The sequence below is a fragment of the Bombus bifarius genome, unplaced genomic scaffold (assembly GCF_011952205.1).
Source record: "Bombus bifarius isolate JDL3187 unplaced genomic scaffold, Bbif_JDL3187 scf7180000008366, whole genome shotgun sequence".
NCBI lineage: Eukaryota > Metazoa > Arthropoda > Insecta > Hymenoptera > Apidae > Bombus > Bombus bifarius.
In genome coordinates this window covers 34,778-53,417 of record NW_022884618.1, presented here as the reverse complement: position 1 = coordinate 53,417, position 18,640 = coordinate 34,778, and positions in this window count along the sequence as shown.

Here is an 18,640-nt window from a genome sequence, read left to right as displayed (position 1 = left end):
TATTTACACCGGGCTTGACTTGTCGATACGAAATGTCTACGCGTCGTGGCTATTTAAACTTACTATGTCTGTTTTGTTAGGTCCTTATACTTGGAACTTAGCGTATATTTTGTTCAATTTTAGATGTTCGGATAACGAAATATCTTACGCTGGTTGGTTGGGAAGTTGTGCTGGAAATTTCTACGTCGATGAGAGTTTGTATGAAATTATTTTGTTTCGATATCGTCTGTGCGGAATTTGTAATTTTATAGTATGTGTTTGAAGAATGTAGCGTGTATTTGAAGTTTAGATAACTTGGAAGATAAAATATTTTACGCTATTTCTTTGGAACATTGCGCTGAAAATTCGTACTCCGAATGGAGCTGTATATGAAACGAACGTTTCGATATCACTCGTGTAAAATTCGTGATTTTCTATATTTCAACAATGGAATACGCGTTTCTCTTCGATTTAGATAATTATTAGGTCGTCCGAAAAGTTTCTTTCGTTTTATAAGGAAATAATGAATGAACAACATTTTCCGTTTTATATTATTTTATCGAATGATCCATTTTGTTCGATCAAAATAAAGATCACAACGTTCGACAGATTAGGTTTCGTGTTTGTATAAAGTTGCATCGTTGTAAAAGGCGAGTGTGTAAAACAAAGACACTTTTTGGATAACCTAATACAAAATGAAAAGTTTTATATTAGCCCTTTGAAAAGTCGCGTTCCTTCTGCTTTGACCTGGATAAAGTTTTGTACGAAATTGTTTCGCTTGGATAAAATAATTTATATAAAATATATAATACAATTCACTTATTATTACATTTAAATGTGTACTTAGAAATTAGAAAATTTCATATTTTGGGGGGGAAAGTTCTGTTTAGGTGAAATGGAGTTTCATATGAAAATGACTGTAAAGAAGAGAGCATGGGTAGTAATTATTCTCTTTTAAAGAGAGGAGAAATACTCGAAGAAAAAAGTAAGTAAAAGAAACGAAGTTTTTAAGAATTAACCGTGTCTAAAAGGAACGTTTCTCAGTTTCTTTGTACGTTCTAAGTGTTTCGTAAAATATGAATATTACTTCAGGGAAGAATTCATTGCGCAAAATAATGCGAAGAACTTGGTGCAGTTGTTGTATCTCTCGCCTTCTTTCAACGTCGCAACTATTTTTAAGCTCCACTCTGTTGTATTAGTAAGATAATAATCCTGAATGTTATTGAATATCTCGAAATTTATTGACATTATTGAAACATCAACTTCTCGTACAAAATTATCCATATTTCCATAGCTGTTTGTTTATTTATATTCAACAAGAAAACCTGTTACCTATACGTACAATTATTGAAACTTAAAACAGCAATTACGCTATATGTTAAAAAAAGATTTACAAAACATTTCATTGAATTTTGATTAATAGAATATTCGGGAACAATTTGGAACTAATAACTCGCTAAAATTACAACTTTGAACTAAAATACTTATTGCATACTATTCGTGTGCTAAATATTTTTCAACATTTGCAAACGTTCGTAGTATCGTTGGGGTTTCAAGGATAATGTGACTTTTATATGCACACAGTTCCAATTCCTTTCTTCTTCGTACTAGAGATCACGTTCCAATTTCTTTTTCAATAATGTCACCAACGATCTAGGATCACAGTCACATCGAGGCTAAGAAAATTATTAGGACAATTTTTATCGATTTTCTGAAATCGCAATTTTAATTCTTTTTTTACTTGAAATTACACTTACGCATCTCTGTTTCGACAAATATCTATTTCGCGTTTCGATATCATTTCCACATTGCCAAAATCATTATTGCGTCTGTATTTAATTTCGGAACTGAATTTTATCATTTATTAATTATTTTCATCGTTATCATTATTTCGAGTAAAATATTGATCGTCGTGATATTATATAGTTACACTCTTAATTTTTTACAAATCTTCGCCAATTTATCGCCTCTTCTAAAGGACTTACATCGTTGAACTTAATGAGCTATGCCACACTAAAAACCATTTAAGCAACGGATAACATCAGAATCATAAAAATCGATAAAAATAGACTCATCGTATTTTCTGCCAGTTGCCTTTATATGTCAAAGAGAATTCGATATCTCTATCGACCATCAAGATTTGATCGCCAAAATGACTACAAAACTCTCTGCCCTTTCTGTAGAAACATTTCCACTCGCGTAGCTCTTTCTTTCAATAGCCTTATTCAAAATTACATTTCAATTTATTTCTCAACAAATTCTACACTCGAACGAAGAGTAAAATATTACTCGACGGTACATTGCTAATTTCACAAGCTCATTTTCTCTCATTTTCAAAATTCCCCCCTCGTCTCCAACTCCTTTCTTAACCCTCCAACGACGTAGCCCGAGAGAGATTCACACTAGCCGTCAAATATAGCGTCGTCGAATCCCAAATACCATCGCAATGCAATTATTAGGTTGCCCGAAAAGTTTCTTTCGTTTCGTCAGATGATAACAGATGAACAATAATTTCAGTTTTATATTATTTTATTGAATTAGGTATGATCCATTTCGTTCTGTTTCTATTATTACGTTCGTGCATAATTCAATAAACCGATACAAAACCAAAAACATTGTGCGTCCATTATTTCCTTATAAAGCGAGAGAAACTTTTCGGACAACCTAATACTAATATTTATTTTGTATAAAAGAATCGAAACTAGTAAAGATTTTCACATCTGACGCCGAAAACGTAGAAAATCTCGAGAAAAATAAATCTTCGTCGCTTCGTTACCATCACGTTGTTAGAGGAATTAATTTTACTTGATTTAATTTCACTCGAGGGAATAACGAGCGATCAATTTCAAAAAACGTCTACCACACGACCGAGCGTAGCGGGCGCGTAAAAAATATTTTTCACGGTATCGCGTTCGTTTCCCGCGCTTATTTGCAAACTCGGCCGACGGCCAGCGGGATTTCTTATCGAAGGAGAAAAAAAATTTCCCAGCAGATCACCGTTTGATAGCTCGCTTCCCCCGTTCTACATATTCATCGTATGTAAAGAGAACGCCGTGAAAACAACTTGTAACGCAGATCCTATCCGTCACATAAATAATAGCGCTCATTATTTCCACCTCTTGAGAGGCAACGGCTTAGAAACCGGCGGCTCTCGATACCGTGAAGGGAAATGGGAGTGTTGCAGAGCGACACCTAAGATTCGTAACAAAGTGGGTGCAGCATCTCGTGTTTTCTTATGCTTAGAATTTTCATACACAGCCCTTTGTTACGAAACAGGCTTTGAAACATGCTAATTCCGTGAGTTTAATCGTCGAATTCGTTGGCTTCGCTTTCTTTCTCAATTTTCTATGTAGAATTTCCAAGTAATTCGAAACAGCTATGATACACTTAATACGCGTGGTTGGGAAGAAATTTGCTGTTTCTAGGAAATCTTCATTACATCGATTAGATTCTTATCCCGAATCAAAGGCTTTTTTGAATAATCTTTGCAATGACAGAAACAGCTCTCACGTTACGATACGAGAAAAAGATGTACTCGAAGTGCATCGCTCTTCTTGATCAAAAAATCCTGTTTGTCAATGGAAAAGTGGAGACAATTCGAGTTTCATCTTTTCCTTTCTGTCGTCTTTCTCGTTATTCGATTTCAACTATTTAGTCACTGTTATTTAGTCACTTTGCAACAGTCTGTACGATATAGCTTTACTCGAGATGTACAGCACGCGAGGAACGTCAAAAGCATTTCAACATACCTTGAAAAATGAGGAAACGCTAGATAAGATATTCCAACGAAAGAGAACAGAACAGTCTGAAATTTATCGAGAAATTTAGATTCGATGTATCTCGTAATTAAACGTCTCGATTTTTTAGCTTTCCTTCGAAGGTAACAATTTTTAATGAAAGAAGAGAAAATTTTCTTGCGCGATGGTAGAAATAATAATATAAATACAGATCTTTGAATGTATTCTAGAAATAGCGTTTTATATCAAAGTCTGTCATTGTTACTCTGAAAGTTAGAATTTTTAACGAAGAAACTGTATTAATACCGAATGTACTAAATTATAAACAAATTGCTGTTTTACGTCCATGACAAACGCATGTAGATAAAGCCGATTAGTTATTGGTAATTCTGCAATTGTATTGAAAAACAATCTAAGACACGAATCTAGTTCAAATCCCACACGGATATGTTTGTGAATAAATAATACTACACAATGAAGCTATTTCTATTCGTCTTAACTAGTTCAACAATGTTAATCGTTCGCATTTTTATGTAAAGCTAAACCTGTCGCGGTATATCCATCCAGACTGACAATGAGCTTAGCACTTGAATAATGAAAACACGTTTAAATATATTGCGAGTACGTGAATTAAAGGAGACAATAAAGCATCGAAAAAAATTTAGTTGAAATTCTGAAAGTCGATTGTACATGTTCAAGATAAAGGAACAGTATTTAAACGTAACAAATCTACAGAAGATTTTTACGAGATTGTCAAGTTCGAAAAGTATCTTGAGAACGGGCTCGACAGAAAGAAAAATTTCTTCATCCTAAACCGCTGTTTAGCAATTTCATTATATTTTAAACTAGAATCACGTCGATTTCTTTTTTTACCTCTGTTTCGCATTTACAAAATATTCCACGTATTATATCACCATCCTTTAATTTATCAGACGCATCTGTCTAAACAATCTTCCAATAAATCGTATGTTTCACATGTTCGATCATCCTGGTACGTACTTCTGACGCTTATCCTCTCTTAATCGCCTTTTTTAAATCATTTTCGACCCTATCGCGTTTCATTATAATTAGTAGATTTTTAAGTCTAAGAGAAATATTAAAAAGGTCGCTGCTAGCCCCGGAGAATATATCTGGAATTAATTTTGAATATATAATTTCCTCGACTGTATGTAAAATTCCCTTTACAAATCATCTTTGAAATCTGTCCCTAATTTTTGCCTCATTTTTGCCGAAAGTCTCTCATGCGTTACTAAAGTCTCTTTAATCGTCGAAACAGAAGCGCCACGATTAAAACATAAAAGTTCCAAGAACTTTTTCACGCATAATACATATGCGTACCAAAATCCACAAAGAACGATACTTAATATTCCACAGATAGACAGACACACACACACAAGACACAAAGGACCAAAAGCCTTTTCCATGTTACAGATACGTTTTCCACGCAAAGTGCAAAGAAGAATAAAGAAAGCAGATAAGAAAGAAGAAGAAGAAGTCCACAGTGTTTTCTCACAAGGTCAATGTCCGCCATGACTCAATCACGACCGATAAGAAATCACTGACAAGAGGTAGCAACGGAACCGGAAGTGGAAATTGTCTGGAGGCTGTCGCTATGTTTCCTTCGCGGTAAGCATCGTTTTTACCGGCGCCGCGATCATCTGTCGACGATTTGCGCTCAAGTTCTTCCTACGTCGCTATCGAGGGCCAGGAGAAGAAGAAGATTAAGAAAAAGAAAACGAAGGGGCAAAAAAGCGTGGCCGGCCCAAGAGGGAGCGGAGGAACAAGACTCGCTAAGTGACTGAGCGAGCGAGTGAATATGTAAGGAAGAGTCGTCGTGAAGGAAGAGAGAGAGAGAGAGAGAGAGAGAGAGAGAGGTTTGGACGCGAGAAGGAAAAGGACAGAGCTTTTTGTGCGCCCTCGCTCCGAGGGCCTTAGAGTAGCGTTCAGCCCGCAGAGCGGATACCTTTATTTTTCTTATTTCCTCTTTTCCCTTCATGTTCTTTTTGTTACTCCTTTTACGCCACGGTTCATTCGTCTCCTCCTCTCTCTTACGGCTACTCTGATTTTTCTTCTTCTTGTAACCTGTCTTCCTTCTCCTACTCCTTCGCCTGTATCGTCTTATCTTCGTCTAACATAGGTTGTACTCTTTTTATACACCTTCCGACGTGCATATATTTTTCGAAAAATTTTCGAACGTTTTTAGAAACTTTGTTTCGTTACCACGCTGTTTCGTTTGGACGACTTTTAACCACACTACGAAATAAAATCTCCATCTGTAAAAGCAAAACGTCTTGCCAGAAGATACCTTGTACGCTGATCGATATCGTTCTGTGTTTACCGACCAATTAAAAGCAATACTCCTATTCTCACGAAATATACGACAAAAGTTGTCAAGTTCCTAGAGAACTTCAGGAATACGTAGGACGAAAGTAAACTAAGATTCCAAACAAACCAACATAGTTTCCTAAAATTTGATGACCTTCCTACTTTGTCGAAATCGCCTATCTTTTTCTCCTTCGTTCTTATTCGCCATACTCGTCGCTCGCAGTCCTTCTGTCTTGCCCAATTTGTTTCCTCTTTTTCTTTCGTAACGTGGACGACACCTTGGTGTGTAATTTTCCAAAATTTCACAATTCTGCTATCTCGTTTCATTCGACATTTATTCCTGTTTCCTGGGTCGTTAATCGGCACGTTGATTGCCTGCAATTTTCGAAAATATCCAGGCAAAGAAACAGTCGTTTCGCAAGAGACACAGTGTAAATTGGCATGCTGCGCGAGTAAGTTGCAGGCTTTAACGGCCAAAGAAAGAGAAATCAATCAGTTATCGATCCTTCCTGCTGGCAAAAGAACGATTTCGTTGAAACGAACCACGCACCTCGAGTGGCTTCATCCCCCTTCTTCGTATACCTGTTTCCCTGATCTTGATAACGACTTTTGTCGATATCTGATAAACCATTAATCATTTTTTGAAAACATTTTCGCAGATCATTATGCGTATTTAAAGATATTCGAGAGATATTCGAGTTCAGAGATTTCGTGTAAAAAGAAAAACTTGATCCAATGTCACGAATTGTATGTCATAATTCTTCCACCGTGATGGTCACGCGTTGGTGGGAAATTCACACACAATATACAAAAATACGTCGGGTTTGTTGGGTTGGTGCTAGTTTTAGAGGCGCGTTGCGTATCTTCGTTAGGACAAGCCATCGTAGTTGTTCAAAGAGGTTTATATTTACGATTTTATGTGTACAAATGTTGATTTAACAGGGTTTAACAATTTAACGCGATTACTAGACACTCTTAAAGTAAAGACAATGTTCTTAGGTTCAAATAAATCCACGGTCAACGGGTTAACTCTTAGTACAATTGAATATGTTTTGGAGCTTAAAGTGACATTTACTGTCACGCACGGTATCTTTCAGACTGACTGAATAGACGTTGTATGTAAACTCTCCAAGGTGATCATAAGAATAAAAGACTGACACGATCACACTTGTCAATTGCTTGTTAATCAGGATTATCAATAAAATTCCAGGCGCCGTTACTAGGTAGACTCGCGTAGAGCCATCATTGCTTCTGCCCCGGGGCTTGTTTGTTAATACAGCGCGTGTCCCTCAATATTGGTACTTCTACTGTTAAGTAAAACGTTCATCCCGTGACCGTTGCTACGTTCGGTGACCAGTTGCGTCACCTCGACCCCAAGCCCACTGTTATAATACTATAATGAACAGTTTAGACCAAAGTATTGAGAATCTTCCCAAAATTCCAAAAGAAAGGCCCGTTGTCCCTACATCTCCGACAAATATATAAAATATTAAAAATACAATACTTATTGTAGTATCTAGTAAATAAAACAAATTTTTATTTACAGTCTGCTTCTTTAGTTATCCATAAAAATATAAAATTACCAAAATATCCGCAATCTAGTAATTACATATTTGATAATTACTGCGTTAAGTAGATTAAGTACGCTTTTCGAGTTTATTCTCCCCATAACAGTTGAAAGTGATACGAATGTTGGAAATGATTTGCTGAATTTTGAGTTGGCACAAGTTCTAATCTATTTCAATAAGAAGATTGATCGTACCTACTTCAGTATATGACGGATATGAATATTAACGACTGTACATTTTAATTAGCACACTTTCGTTCGAATAAAATATTCATTACCATTAACATACGTTGACCTGCGCTCTCAATTCGCTCTAATCCATGTAAATCTAACGCTGCGTAACACTGAAACTTCGCTCAGATTAGCCAAGTCGCGCGAATTCGAGTCTATGTTTATACAAATCAAGTTACTTGATTTAACATAATTTAAATTCAACAGACTGTGACATGACACTTAATGGAAACTGGATGGCTAACACTGGGTATATCTAGATCCATCTGATTTAGAAAAATAATATCGACAGGCGCTAAGCTAAGAAACAACGTTACACTGTCTCTGCATATTACAATATGCTGTTCTTTTCAAGTCTAGAGATAATCGAAAGAAACACAACTCTGTTTATAACTTGAAACGATATTTCAAGTCGTTTGAAATGCTAATATCATCCTCGAAGTTTTGACAAACACGTAGTTATCAATCTTAAGTTAAGTTTTATCATTCTTAGTACATATCGGCCTGTTTCATAAATTTTAGAATTCGTCAAATTCAAATTTTTTAAATTATCTCCTGTAGGAGGGCAATCGATAACGAAGCACGACACAGAAGCAGGTAATTTATTGTATTTCAACTATTAAACCTTATACGAATTAATCAAATTATCTAAATCCAAAAAATTTGATGGACAAAGACGTGCGTAGAAGCTTACAAAGTATCTCAAGTTAAACGAATAATACGTTCACGCTGTTGCAAATGTTTCAAGTTCCAAATTGACTAATTTGTATGAGATTTGATATCAGACGCGTTATAGTAACAGCGACGAAAGCAATTTTTTAGAAAATCCAGCACAAAAGGTTCACTGTGCTCGAAATAGACACTCCCAATTGCTTTTTCGTAAAAATTTCCAAGTTAATGAAAAGCAACTTTATTTTCTCGGTCATTTCACTCGCGTGATCTATTTACGAAGAAAAGTAATAAAACGGAATACTGCATCGTAATAATTTTGTTACGCGGCCCGACAACGTGCACGCAAGTAACGTCAGTAAACGAAATGGCACGCAAGTAAATTTAATAATGTGCAGGGCACGCGACGGCCGCGGCTACTTTTAAAATTATGCCGCGAAAGCAGCCGATTAATGGCTGTGCCGCAACTAAACTTTCGATAACCATTGCGCTGCTCTGTTTCGCGTTCGAAAATCTGCCAGCAATTCATCGCTGACCACGATCGTCCAAGGATAATCTGGCAATTAACGACCCAACGTTCTCTACCACACGTAATCAATTACGTGTGCTCGCGCCTCAAAACCGCCGAAGATTAAAATATAAAAATAAAAATCGCAAGGCAAACTGAAAAATTTACGCTGTGTGTTCTACTTTGAAACTATACACGTTTACGCATTTGTAGGTTTTTCGCGCGATCTTCCGGCAATTTTCGTTTGAAATTAATTTCACGAAAACAAGACATTTTTTTTTGGAATACACCGTTTGTCGGGAAATCGCTCCTAAAGTATAGAAAATTGAGGGACTTCGATTCAAACGTAATTAGATACGACGCTCATTTTTTAACGATTCGTTATTGGATAGATTGTTTATCCGTTAAATATTAATTCGACGAAGTGTAATATCGTTACACGTACGTCAGTGTGAATAGCTTCTGTATGTTTGATAAAACACGTCACTTTGATTTAACAGAGAAAATCAAAAGTAAAATTGCAACGTATAAAACAAGTCACACGACCGAAAAGAGTGACCTTTCACGTGCATCGTACTATCGCGAAGCGACGTATTAGCTTTGAGATAAAGTTGAAAAAGTCGTTGTTAGTGAAATTCGTCGTTGTTCAAATTGATTAAGTAAAAAGAGAGAGAGAGAAAACGAACCCGGAGATAACGCGACATAATTATTCCAACAAAGCCGAACATATCTGAATAACTCGAAATTCCAATAAATCAAAATTCTGTGGAAACAAATAAACAGAGCCAATTTGCCGAGAGTTGGTCGAGTTAGCAGCAGTCGCCTATTCAAGGCAACAAAACGCAACGATCGAACGTCGATCGCGGTAACGTAACATCTCACGTAACTCATCGAGGGAGCAGCAATTCGAGAAACACGAAGCACAAAAATCGGCAGAGACCCGGTGATTCAGTTTCGGCCGGGCATTATCGTTCGTCGATTTCCATTCTGCCCTGAGCCAAACGGCACCAAAACGCAAGCGGTAATTGGGCGCAGGAGGCAGCAGACCGGAGAAACTAACGGAATTTCACGTCTCCGGCGACTTTTACGCGAAAACTATCGTTCCTAACCCATTATTACGTGTGACTAACAAGCAGAAGCGAAACAAAGACGGATAGAAGGCGATGGAGTGACAGGTGAAGGAAGATCGACGACCGAAAACGAGCTTACGAAAAGGACAGCTTGCCGGAGAGTAAGGAAAAGCGAGAAGAAAAAATAATACGAATTTGGGACGCAGTGAAAGGAAGACAGAAGTAGGGTTTGACGTAGGTAGAAACTAGATACAACGAAATAGACGCTCTTTTATTCGGTCTGTGCTTTAAGCGTACGTATTTTACTTGGAAAGTCCTGCAGGATGGATAAAGAAACGAGACGAATAAAGGAACAGAAAGTCAGCAAAACAAATAAGGGATATATTCTTTGGACTCGAGTTTGAAACGAGATGAAAAGAAGAGAAGCGAGAAATGGAAAAGCGGAAAGAATTTAACTGCAGAATTCTGTTTTTATAATGAAACATCGCAGTCCCATGTTTTGATCTTTTTTTACATTAGCAAATAAAAATTCTTATTTGTATTGATTGTTGAAAATGACAACGTGAACTCGCTCGCCATCCATATGCAAATGTGCTAGTTGCAATAAATAGTAACTAGAAGATCGTTCTAGATACAATCGATAGATTTAAGATATTCTTTCGTTTTTATCCCTAGTCCATGTAAGAAAGTGCAATAAAGGTTTTTCGGCTCAGAACGGTGTGATAGATTTATCCGAAGAATAAAATAATTACTATTATGATCCTACCTCTAAATACAGAAATAACAACATAGATGTCGGCTAAACGTAATTTGTTTATGTATATATATATATATTTCTTGCTTCAGTATGTTATATATGTACACATGAAATAAACTTTGATGTGCATATAAATATCCAAACGTATAGAAGATGGACTGTAATTTGTGGTACCACAGAGAAAAGGGTAGTTCCGTATGATCTGTGCACGTTTGTTTTTATCGCATCACATAACGACAGCATATGCACCAGAGATAAATTTTACCAGCTAATTTAAAAATTGTTGAAAATATTTCCCGTTTCATGGAACGCGACTCTCCTCCTCCATTGAAATTTCCACCAGCAGTTGCTGCTGCTTTACTTCGTCAGATGTTAAAACAATCCTCTTTTCTAATTATTCGAAAGTGTTATTTCCTCCAAATGCAGCCAATCTAATATGATTACAAAAATAAGAATCGAAGAAAATTAAACGAGACGTACCGTACGAATATTCAATTCTCTGGGAAACGTAACGTCGAGGATAAAATTTTCGTTTAAGTAGGCCTATCCGTTTCTTCGTTCTATCGTCGATTACACGATAACTTGTACATTTCATTTCATTTACAATTAATATATATTTTACGATTAATAATTTATGATTCACGATAATTGGTTATAAATGATATTCGCTATATATTTTCCGATTAATCGAACGCTCGTTCGTACAGACAAGAATCGATAGTTTTATGGGCGTCGAGTTAAGAGTCGAGTCAACTGTTAAGTGCACAAAATTTCAGACAAAGGAAGGAACAACACGAAGAGAAGGTCCAACGACGAACAAAGAACGACGATCGAACAGTGAAACGAAGACGAGTATTTGAATTTTAAGGGCGGAAGAAAGAGATGAAAGGCGAATCAGAGTGAGATTAACGGAAAAAGAGACGAAGGAGAAGAGATGAAGCTGCGTAGACTGGAGTAGCGGGATTTTAGAACGAGAATCGGTCTGTTTAACGAGCAGAGAAACGCGAGCAAAGACGAGGTCTGACAGGGAATGAGACGAATAGAAGGAAACAAACGCTTTTATTACGAACCAAGAACGATGGAACATGAAATCATTGGCGCATTCATTGTAAATGGCAACGAATCGAAGTTTGTAATAGAGCGAGGAAAGATTCCTTCCAACGATAGCTACGTTCTTTGACGCGGCGTAGAAATGTTTTCGGCGGTTGGTTCATGAGAAAAATAAATGGTTGTCTTGATTTCGAATCGACTAACGTACGAGATCGAACACCTACGTTAGAAAGACGTAGAAAAATATATTAATAGGAAATTTGTCGAAAGAGAGACGTTCTAGGATATTCAGTTTCTTATACGTACTCTGTTTCGTTATTTATAACAAAATAAATTAGTCGAAAATATCAGGAAAAGAGATCGTACCCTTTAAATTTTACATTTTGTATTATTTTAATAATTTTTGATCTACATGGTATTTAAATAACTTAACGATTGTTAGAGTGGTCACAGTACCGACGTTTAAGCTTTAAAATAGCGTCTCATTTGGTATTCTGATTGCGATATAATTCAAAAAATAGTCGTGAATGTAATACCTGCCGATAAGGTATGTGTACACGTTTCATTCTGTATTCTCATTGCGTTCTAACGCAATAAAAATGCTGTTGAAGTTACCGAAGTGGTTTAGTTCATTTTTAATTACACATAATGCAATGATACACACGCAATACACATTATATGCAAAAAGTGATACGAGGAGTTTTTCAAAGACCGTAAGCCAGACTTGAATCAACATAGAATCGTAAGAGAATAGGGTAAAACGAGGAGAAGATGAAAAAAATGTTATTGATATTAAAATTGACCTAAAAAGGACACCTCGGTACCTATATGTAATTGGAACTGTTTTCATTTTTAATAATAATTATTTTATCTTAAAAATGGGCCTTTTCATTCGCTCTTATCCAGTCATTTACGAATTTTCTCAAAATCTTCTCGCTATGCGTGCTAAAATAATGTTTATGTAATATATCGGATCGTTATTATGTTTCGTATATCGTTTTTTTATTTTTTATTATTGCTATTACTTATTATTACATTTATTACTACTAATCAGGTTATTTTTAACGATATATTGCTAAAAAGTTTATTTCTAATAACACTCGCTCATCTACTCCAACAGACTTCTTCCTCGATCGTAAATAAATGTTGCAACGCGTATTTAAAACTAACAAGCTTGTAATTATAGGCATTAGAAACATGCGATAAGGCATGAATGAATTTAAAAGTTAATGCAGAAATGCAAAATTTCTAGCGAGAAACAATTGAATAGGCGAAGCAGAAGTTACGAACAACACGAAGATAAATCACGCGAGTCGTTTAATGTGCCTCCTTAGTTATAGTGCTTTATACGAATGGTGAATTATCATCTTTGGCACGGTATCAAGGCCATCCGTTCGTTCTTTCAAACTAGAAGCTTACGAAGCAAAAACAGGACGCGAGAACTCAAACTTTTCTCTGAAACATTTCTACGCTATCCTATAGCACCATTTTCCGCTAACACCATCAATGATTATACGTAGAATTTTACGATATTAACAATGTTCCAGTCTTCGTTATACAAGTTTATAACAGCTTTAATCTTATAAAAATGAACATAAAGAGATTTCCTTCGATTTTCATTCTCGTTCGTGTTTTCAAGTAGATTCTTATGGTGAAGTTCCGTTTCGTCGAATAGTTCAAGCCAGTGTACAAATGGCGTTTTAATCTAATTCCTTGACACTTTAATCGCGTGGCTGAATTCGCAATTTGCTTTCTTCCAGTTTCGTTAAATATCGCAAGATTTTTTCCATTTTCATTCGGATATCGCTTTACACAGTCGCATCGGCATTTAACCAGTCATTAAAACATTAGCAACAATTCCCTTGAACTTAAGTCGACGCGTCCCACGTCCTCGTACAAAAATATACCTTTCGATGAAATTTTCCATCAGTTAGGATGCTTAATCGGAGAAATATTCTGCTGGTTTCCTGATATTCCGATCTATTAGCGCCACGTCTTATTCCACTGTTATATTTATCAACGTTTGTTTTCTTCAAAAAATTTGGGCAAAATATCTGGAACACTTATCAGGATTTCTACTACATTAAGCAATCGATGGATCTCTCAAACGTTCCCGAAGGTCAAACATTTGAAAGAATCTGCACGTGTTTAGAGTTCTACTTAACAAACAAACATTTCGTATGCACCAGCCGACATGCGCATACTCTTATCTCGCTAGACTGGCAGACTTTTATGCAGTCTTTCATGAACACAATCAAAGAAACGGAATCCAAATAAAGTTTGCACGCAATTTCGCCTTCCTTGAACATTGAGCTACGTCCATTAGATCGAATCAAACAACTTTAGAAACTGCTGCATTAGAACTACAAAATGACAAGTTCATCGTCGAAGGTTCGTACATTTCTGCGCGTTATGTACGCGTTTGCATATTTCAATTTCCCACGGATGTGCAAAAATCTGCGGTCCGCCTATTTCGCGCGAAGCAGAAAACAACGCCCACGAAACGATAAAAAAAAAAAGAAGAAGAAACAGACAGATAAGCCGACAAGCGAGATGGACAAACGCGCGAGGAAAAGCAAAGAGCGAACGGGCGAAAGGCGAGAAAACAGGGAGCAAAGATAGAGGACCAAGGACAGACTCAGCGAGGAAAGAGAAGAAAATGAGAAAATAGCGCGGGGACGATTAGATACGCGGCGAAAGAGAAGAACGGCACGTGTGTGTTCCGAATAAGAGAGAAAGAGAGAAACACAGAGAGAGAGAGGGAAGAAGAGGCGCGATTCATCGTGAGCAAGTGGAAGAGAGGCGAAGGAAGAGAGGGAGAAAATGAGGGAAGGGAAAAGCACGCGCGCGCCTCTGGTACTTGTATCGAATAAAGAGAAGAGCGAAGAAGGGAAGAGAGAAAAAGAGAGAGAGAGAGAGAGGGAGGGAGAAGAGAACGAAAAGAAAGAGAGAAAAGAGGCAGTGAAGGCCGACCGCTCGTCAAACGTCTCTCTCAGCAATTCTTACTCAAAATTTTATCTATCCCACGCGCCTTTCTCGCGGCGCGCCCCTTTCAAACCCGCCTTTTCCACGTGACAGCGCACACTGTAGCGTACAATAGGCAAAAATTGGAATAATCGTTATTCGATGTTGATCTTGTTTGTTGAATGACGTCATCAAACAATTCGGTCAAAAGTGTACAAAGAATTAGTAAAAATCGTTGGCACATCGAGATTCGATCGCTTGATAATTAGCTGGATCATTCGACGTACATTCTTGTTTATTTAATTGCGGTTAAATGGTATTACACCTTAGGCGTGGAGAATTTGAGCAAAGATGTGTATAATTTCAATTTCCAAGTTTCTCTTTCTTTCTTTAAAGGGAGGCGATTTTAAGGATAAAACGCGGTTCCAAGAGTTTTGTAATTCTCATTGTTCTGTGTGACAAAAGTATCGTATTACGTTGCTGTGTAATTTTTTATAAACTTCTACACTGCATGTTCTTTATCTTTTTTTAGTGAAATCTATTCGTAAGCGTCTATTCACCACATTTGTTCGCAGAAAATTTTTGAAGTTACGCAAAAGCTCTGTTCTTTACTAAATAGGCGCAATATCTAAGAAAAGGGAGGATAAACGATTTGTACGTGATGCAAAAAATTTACAAAAAATGGAATGATTGTTTCCAGTATCGGCGCTGTTTGCTCAAACGTCACCGTATGTGGTTCTACAAAGAGATAAATATCGAAGATATTTCAACGGAGCCAGCAAGTAAGCAAAATATTACCAAAAATTTGATAAACAAATCTTTATTCGCCTCGGATCTCCTGATATCAAGTTTCAGAAAAATTGCACGTTATACGCATTCTTTGATCTCTGTTGCGAATCCTCGTTCAAATGCCGTACTGTGGAACGTGGACTATGAACGTGCGAACGTTGCCTGCGAACGTGGCCAGCGAATTTTGATTTCTGTCCCGAACGCTCATTCAAATACCGCACTGTGCAGCGGCTCGAATCTGACACGCAAACGCGAATCCGACGGGCAATTTCGATTCGATAGAGAATAATAGCAACTTGCGAACATTGTTGCGTAACGTGTCCCTTTAGCTTTCTATCTTTGATATCTTTTTTCTTTTTTATAGTTTTGATATTGCAACTATTACACACGGACGCTTTAAGATATAAAGTTTGCAGTAATCGAATTAAAATGCAAGACATACAAAAATATACGTAGAGATATATAATGTGAGAAAGCGCGCTTCTGTATACATGTTTTAACAAACAATCGTACGAATCAAAATGTTTTAACATTTTCATCAAAATGTTTTTACGTTCAGATCGTGTTTTGACAAACGATCGTCCAAATCAAAATTGTACGTATAAAGTTGATATGAAAAATTAAGAGTTTGACTAGTGGTTCTAGCACCTATTGATATTTAAATTCTCTTTATTCCTGCAATGATCGCCCGTGGCCTTTCTTATAGGCGTTGTTGGTTTAAAATGTCTTTCGTTACTATCCCTTTCTTAAACCTGACTTTTCGACATTTTTATGTGAACCATCGTGTACTGTATACGTAGGTTTCAATCTTACGGTACTTCAAGATGCTGTTTGATTTTATATGGTGACGTAGTACCTACTTCTTGTTAAACGATTAAAACGGAGCTAGCACGTTCAAACGATGTGTCAGATATGAGTACAATACGTAATTTTAATCGTCATGTTTGAATCGTATTGTACGTGTCTTGAAGTGTACATACAGGGTGGTTGGTAATTGGTGGTACAAGCGGAAAGGGGTGATTCTACGCGAAAAAAGAAGTCGAAAATATAGAATAAAAATTTTTTTTTCATTTTTCCATCGAAACAACGATCTACAGTAAGATCCGTTATAACGAGACGCGATAAAGTGCACGCGTACCGAGCGAAAATTCAAAGTCGATTTTCTCGAAGACAAAGCCTCAAACGAAAAATTTTTATTCTATATTTTCGACTTCTTTTTTCGCGTAGAATCATCCCCTTTCCGCTTACCAAGTTACCAACCAGCCTGTATATTTCAATGAATTACGCTTAACTTAGAGCAAGCGTAGCTTTGCATTTTTATACAAATTCAACGCTTTTACGCTTTTTCTCGTAATTCGATGATAGATAGGGAAAATGGGAAAAATATACAGAAACGTTTATTCCAGTTACATATAACGCTGTGGCGAAAAGCGAATTCAGTTTGAGCCCATTTTACCCATCGATCAGTAATCGCACATAGCGAATTTCTCGAAATTTAATCTACCTTTACGAAGTTTACTCCAAGGAAGAACTTGTCCTACCTGAAACAAAAAGGAAAGGTTCACGATATTACGACAAATATCAATTTGTATTAAATTGTACGATTAAATTGTGCATATAAATAAAATTCCAAGATAAATTCTAAATTGAACAGAATATCTTGTAATTGTTAGAAAAGCCCTAAGCGAATCGTTACTTACAGTATTAAATTACAGTATCTGGTTGTAGTTGTAGATGAGAAGAAGTAAAATATCTACGGATATAAGAAAATCATCGAAAATATTAATATCGCTGAAAGATAAGAAATACATTTTCTATTATGGTATTTTCTAATATGATCAAACTGAACGCCATAGCTACCGATGGAAACATTTAGATACTCTAAACGTAAAATGAAAAAAGGCTATTTCCCGGAAGAGGAAAGGTTATTCTACCGCGTGATAACGCCGCAATTGCTATTCGTATCCAACACGATGTTGGAAATTGATCGGGAAGTAGGCACTTAACTGTTACTTTAGTCGGCATATTATTCCTATATTATATTCTTGGATTTCCATTTATCTCGGTAAATAAGACATACAGTAGAGCGTTTATTATCCCAACTATATAATCAGGGCACACGTTATTCAGATAATCCATTTATTTTTATTCTTCACACGAGAGAATGATAATTTATTCTTTTATTATTATTATTATTATTATAAATTTTAGTAGCTAACGTTGACCATAAGAGCAAAAACTTTTCAATAAGAATGTAATAATTTCTTTCAATTTCTATTCTTCTTCTCGAATCTATCTTACAGTAAATCATCTCCAAATGTATTGGTGTACCAATGACCGAAGTTCTAGTATACGGTTTTCAGTAAAAGAACTTAAAGCAACGGAAACGTGATCGTAAGAAATTATAAGACGAATGAATGAATGATGAAGCTACGTATTTCAAGAAAAATATATAGACATGGAATACTTAGATAATTCTTACAGCGAGCAAATTTTCTAGTTGGCAAAAAGAAATTTAGTATCCTAATGAGACGAACTTTGGATAGGGAGAAGCGGTATATTTTCTTCACGCGTTTTCATAATTCGATATACGTACGTGGAGCAATTATAGAAGTTGAAATATTTGAGTATAAATCATAATCTCGTGAAAAAAATATCCTAATATTGTACAAACATTGACAGACAAAAGCAATGATATCAATGGATAACAAACGAGAGCGACGAATTAGTAAATAATGGAAGAAATTATTTTAGTTGATTATTCTCGTGCCTATAAATTACCAAACATCGATATTGATTCTCAATCTGAAAATCCTAATTACTTACACGCGCCCAACATGTAAACAGCAAGATTCACTATACAACAGACTGTTACTAAAGAAGATTTACCATTTAGTTATATAGTAGAATATAATGCAATTATATATAATTAAATTATTTATATATATTTTTATTAATAGATACGATACGGGCGAAGTAGCCACCTGTAGCAGC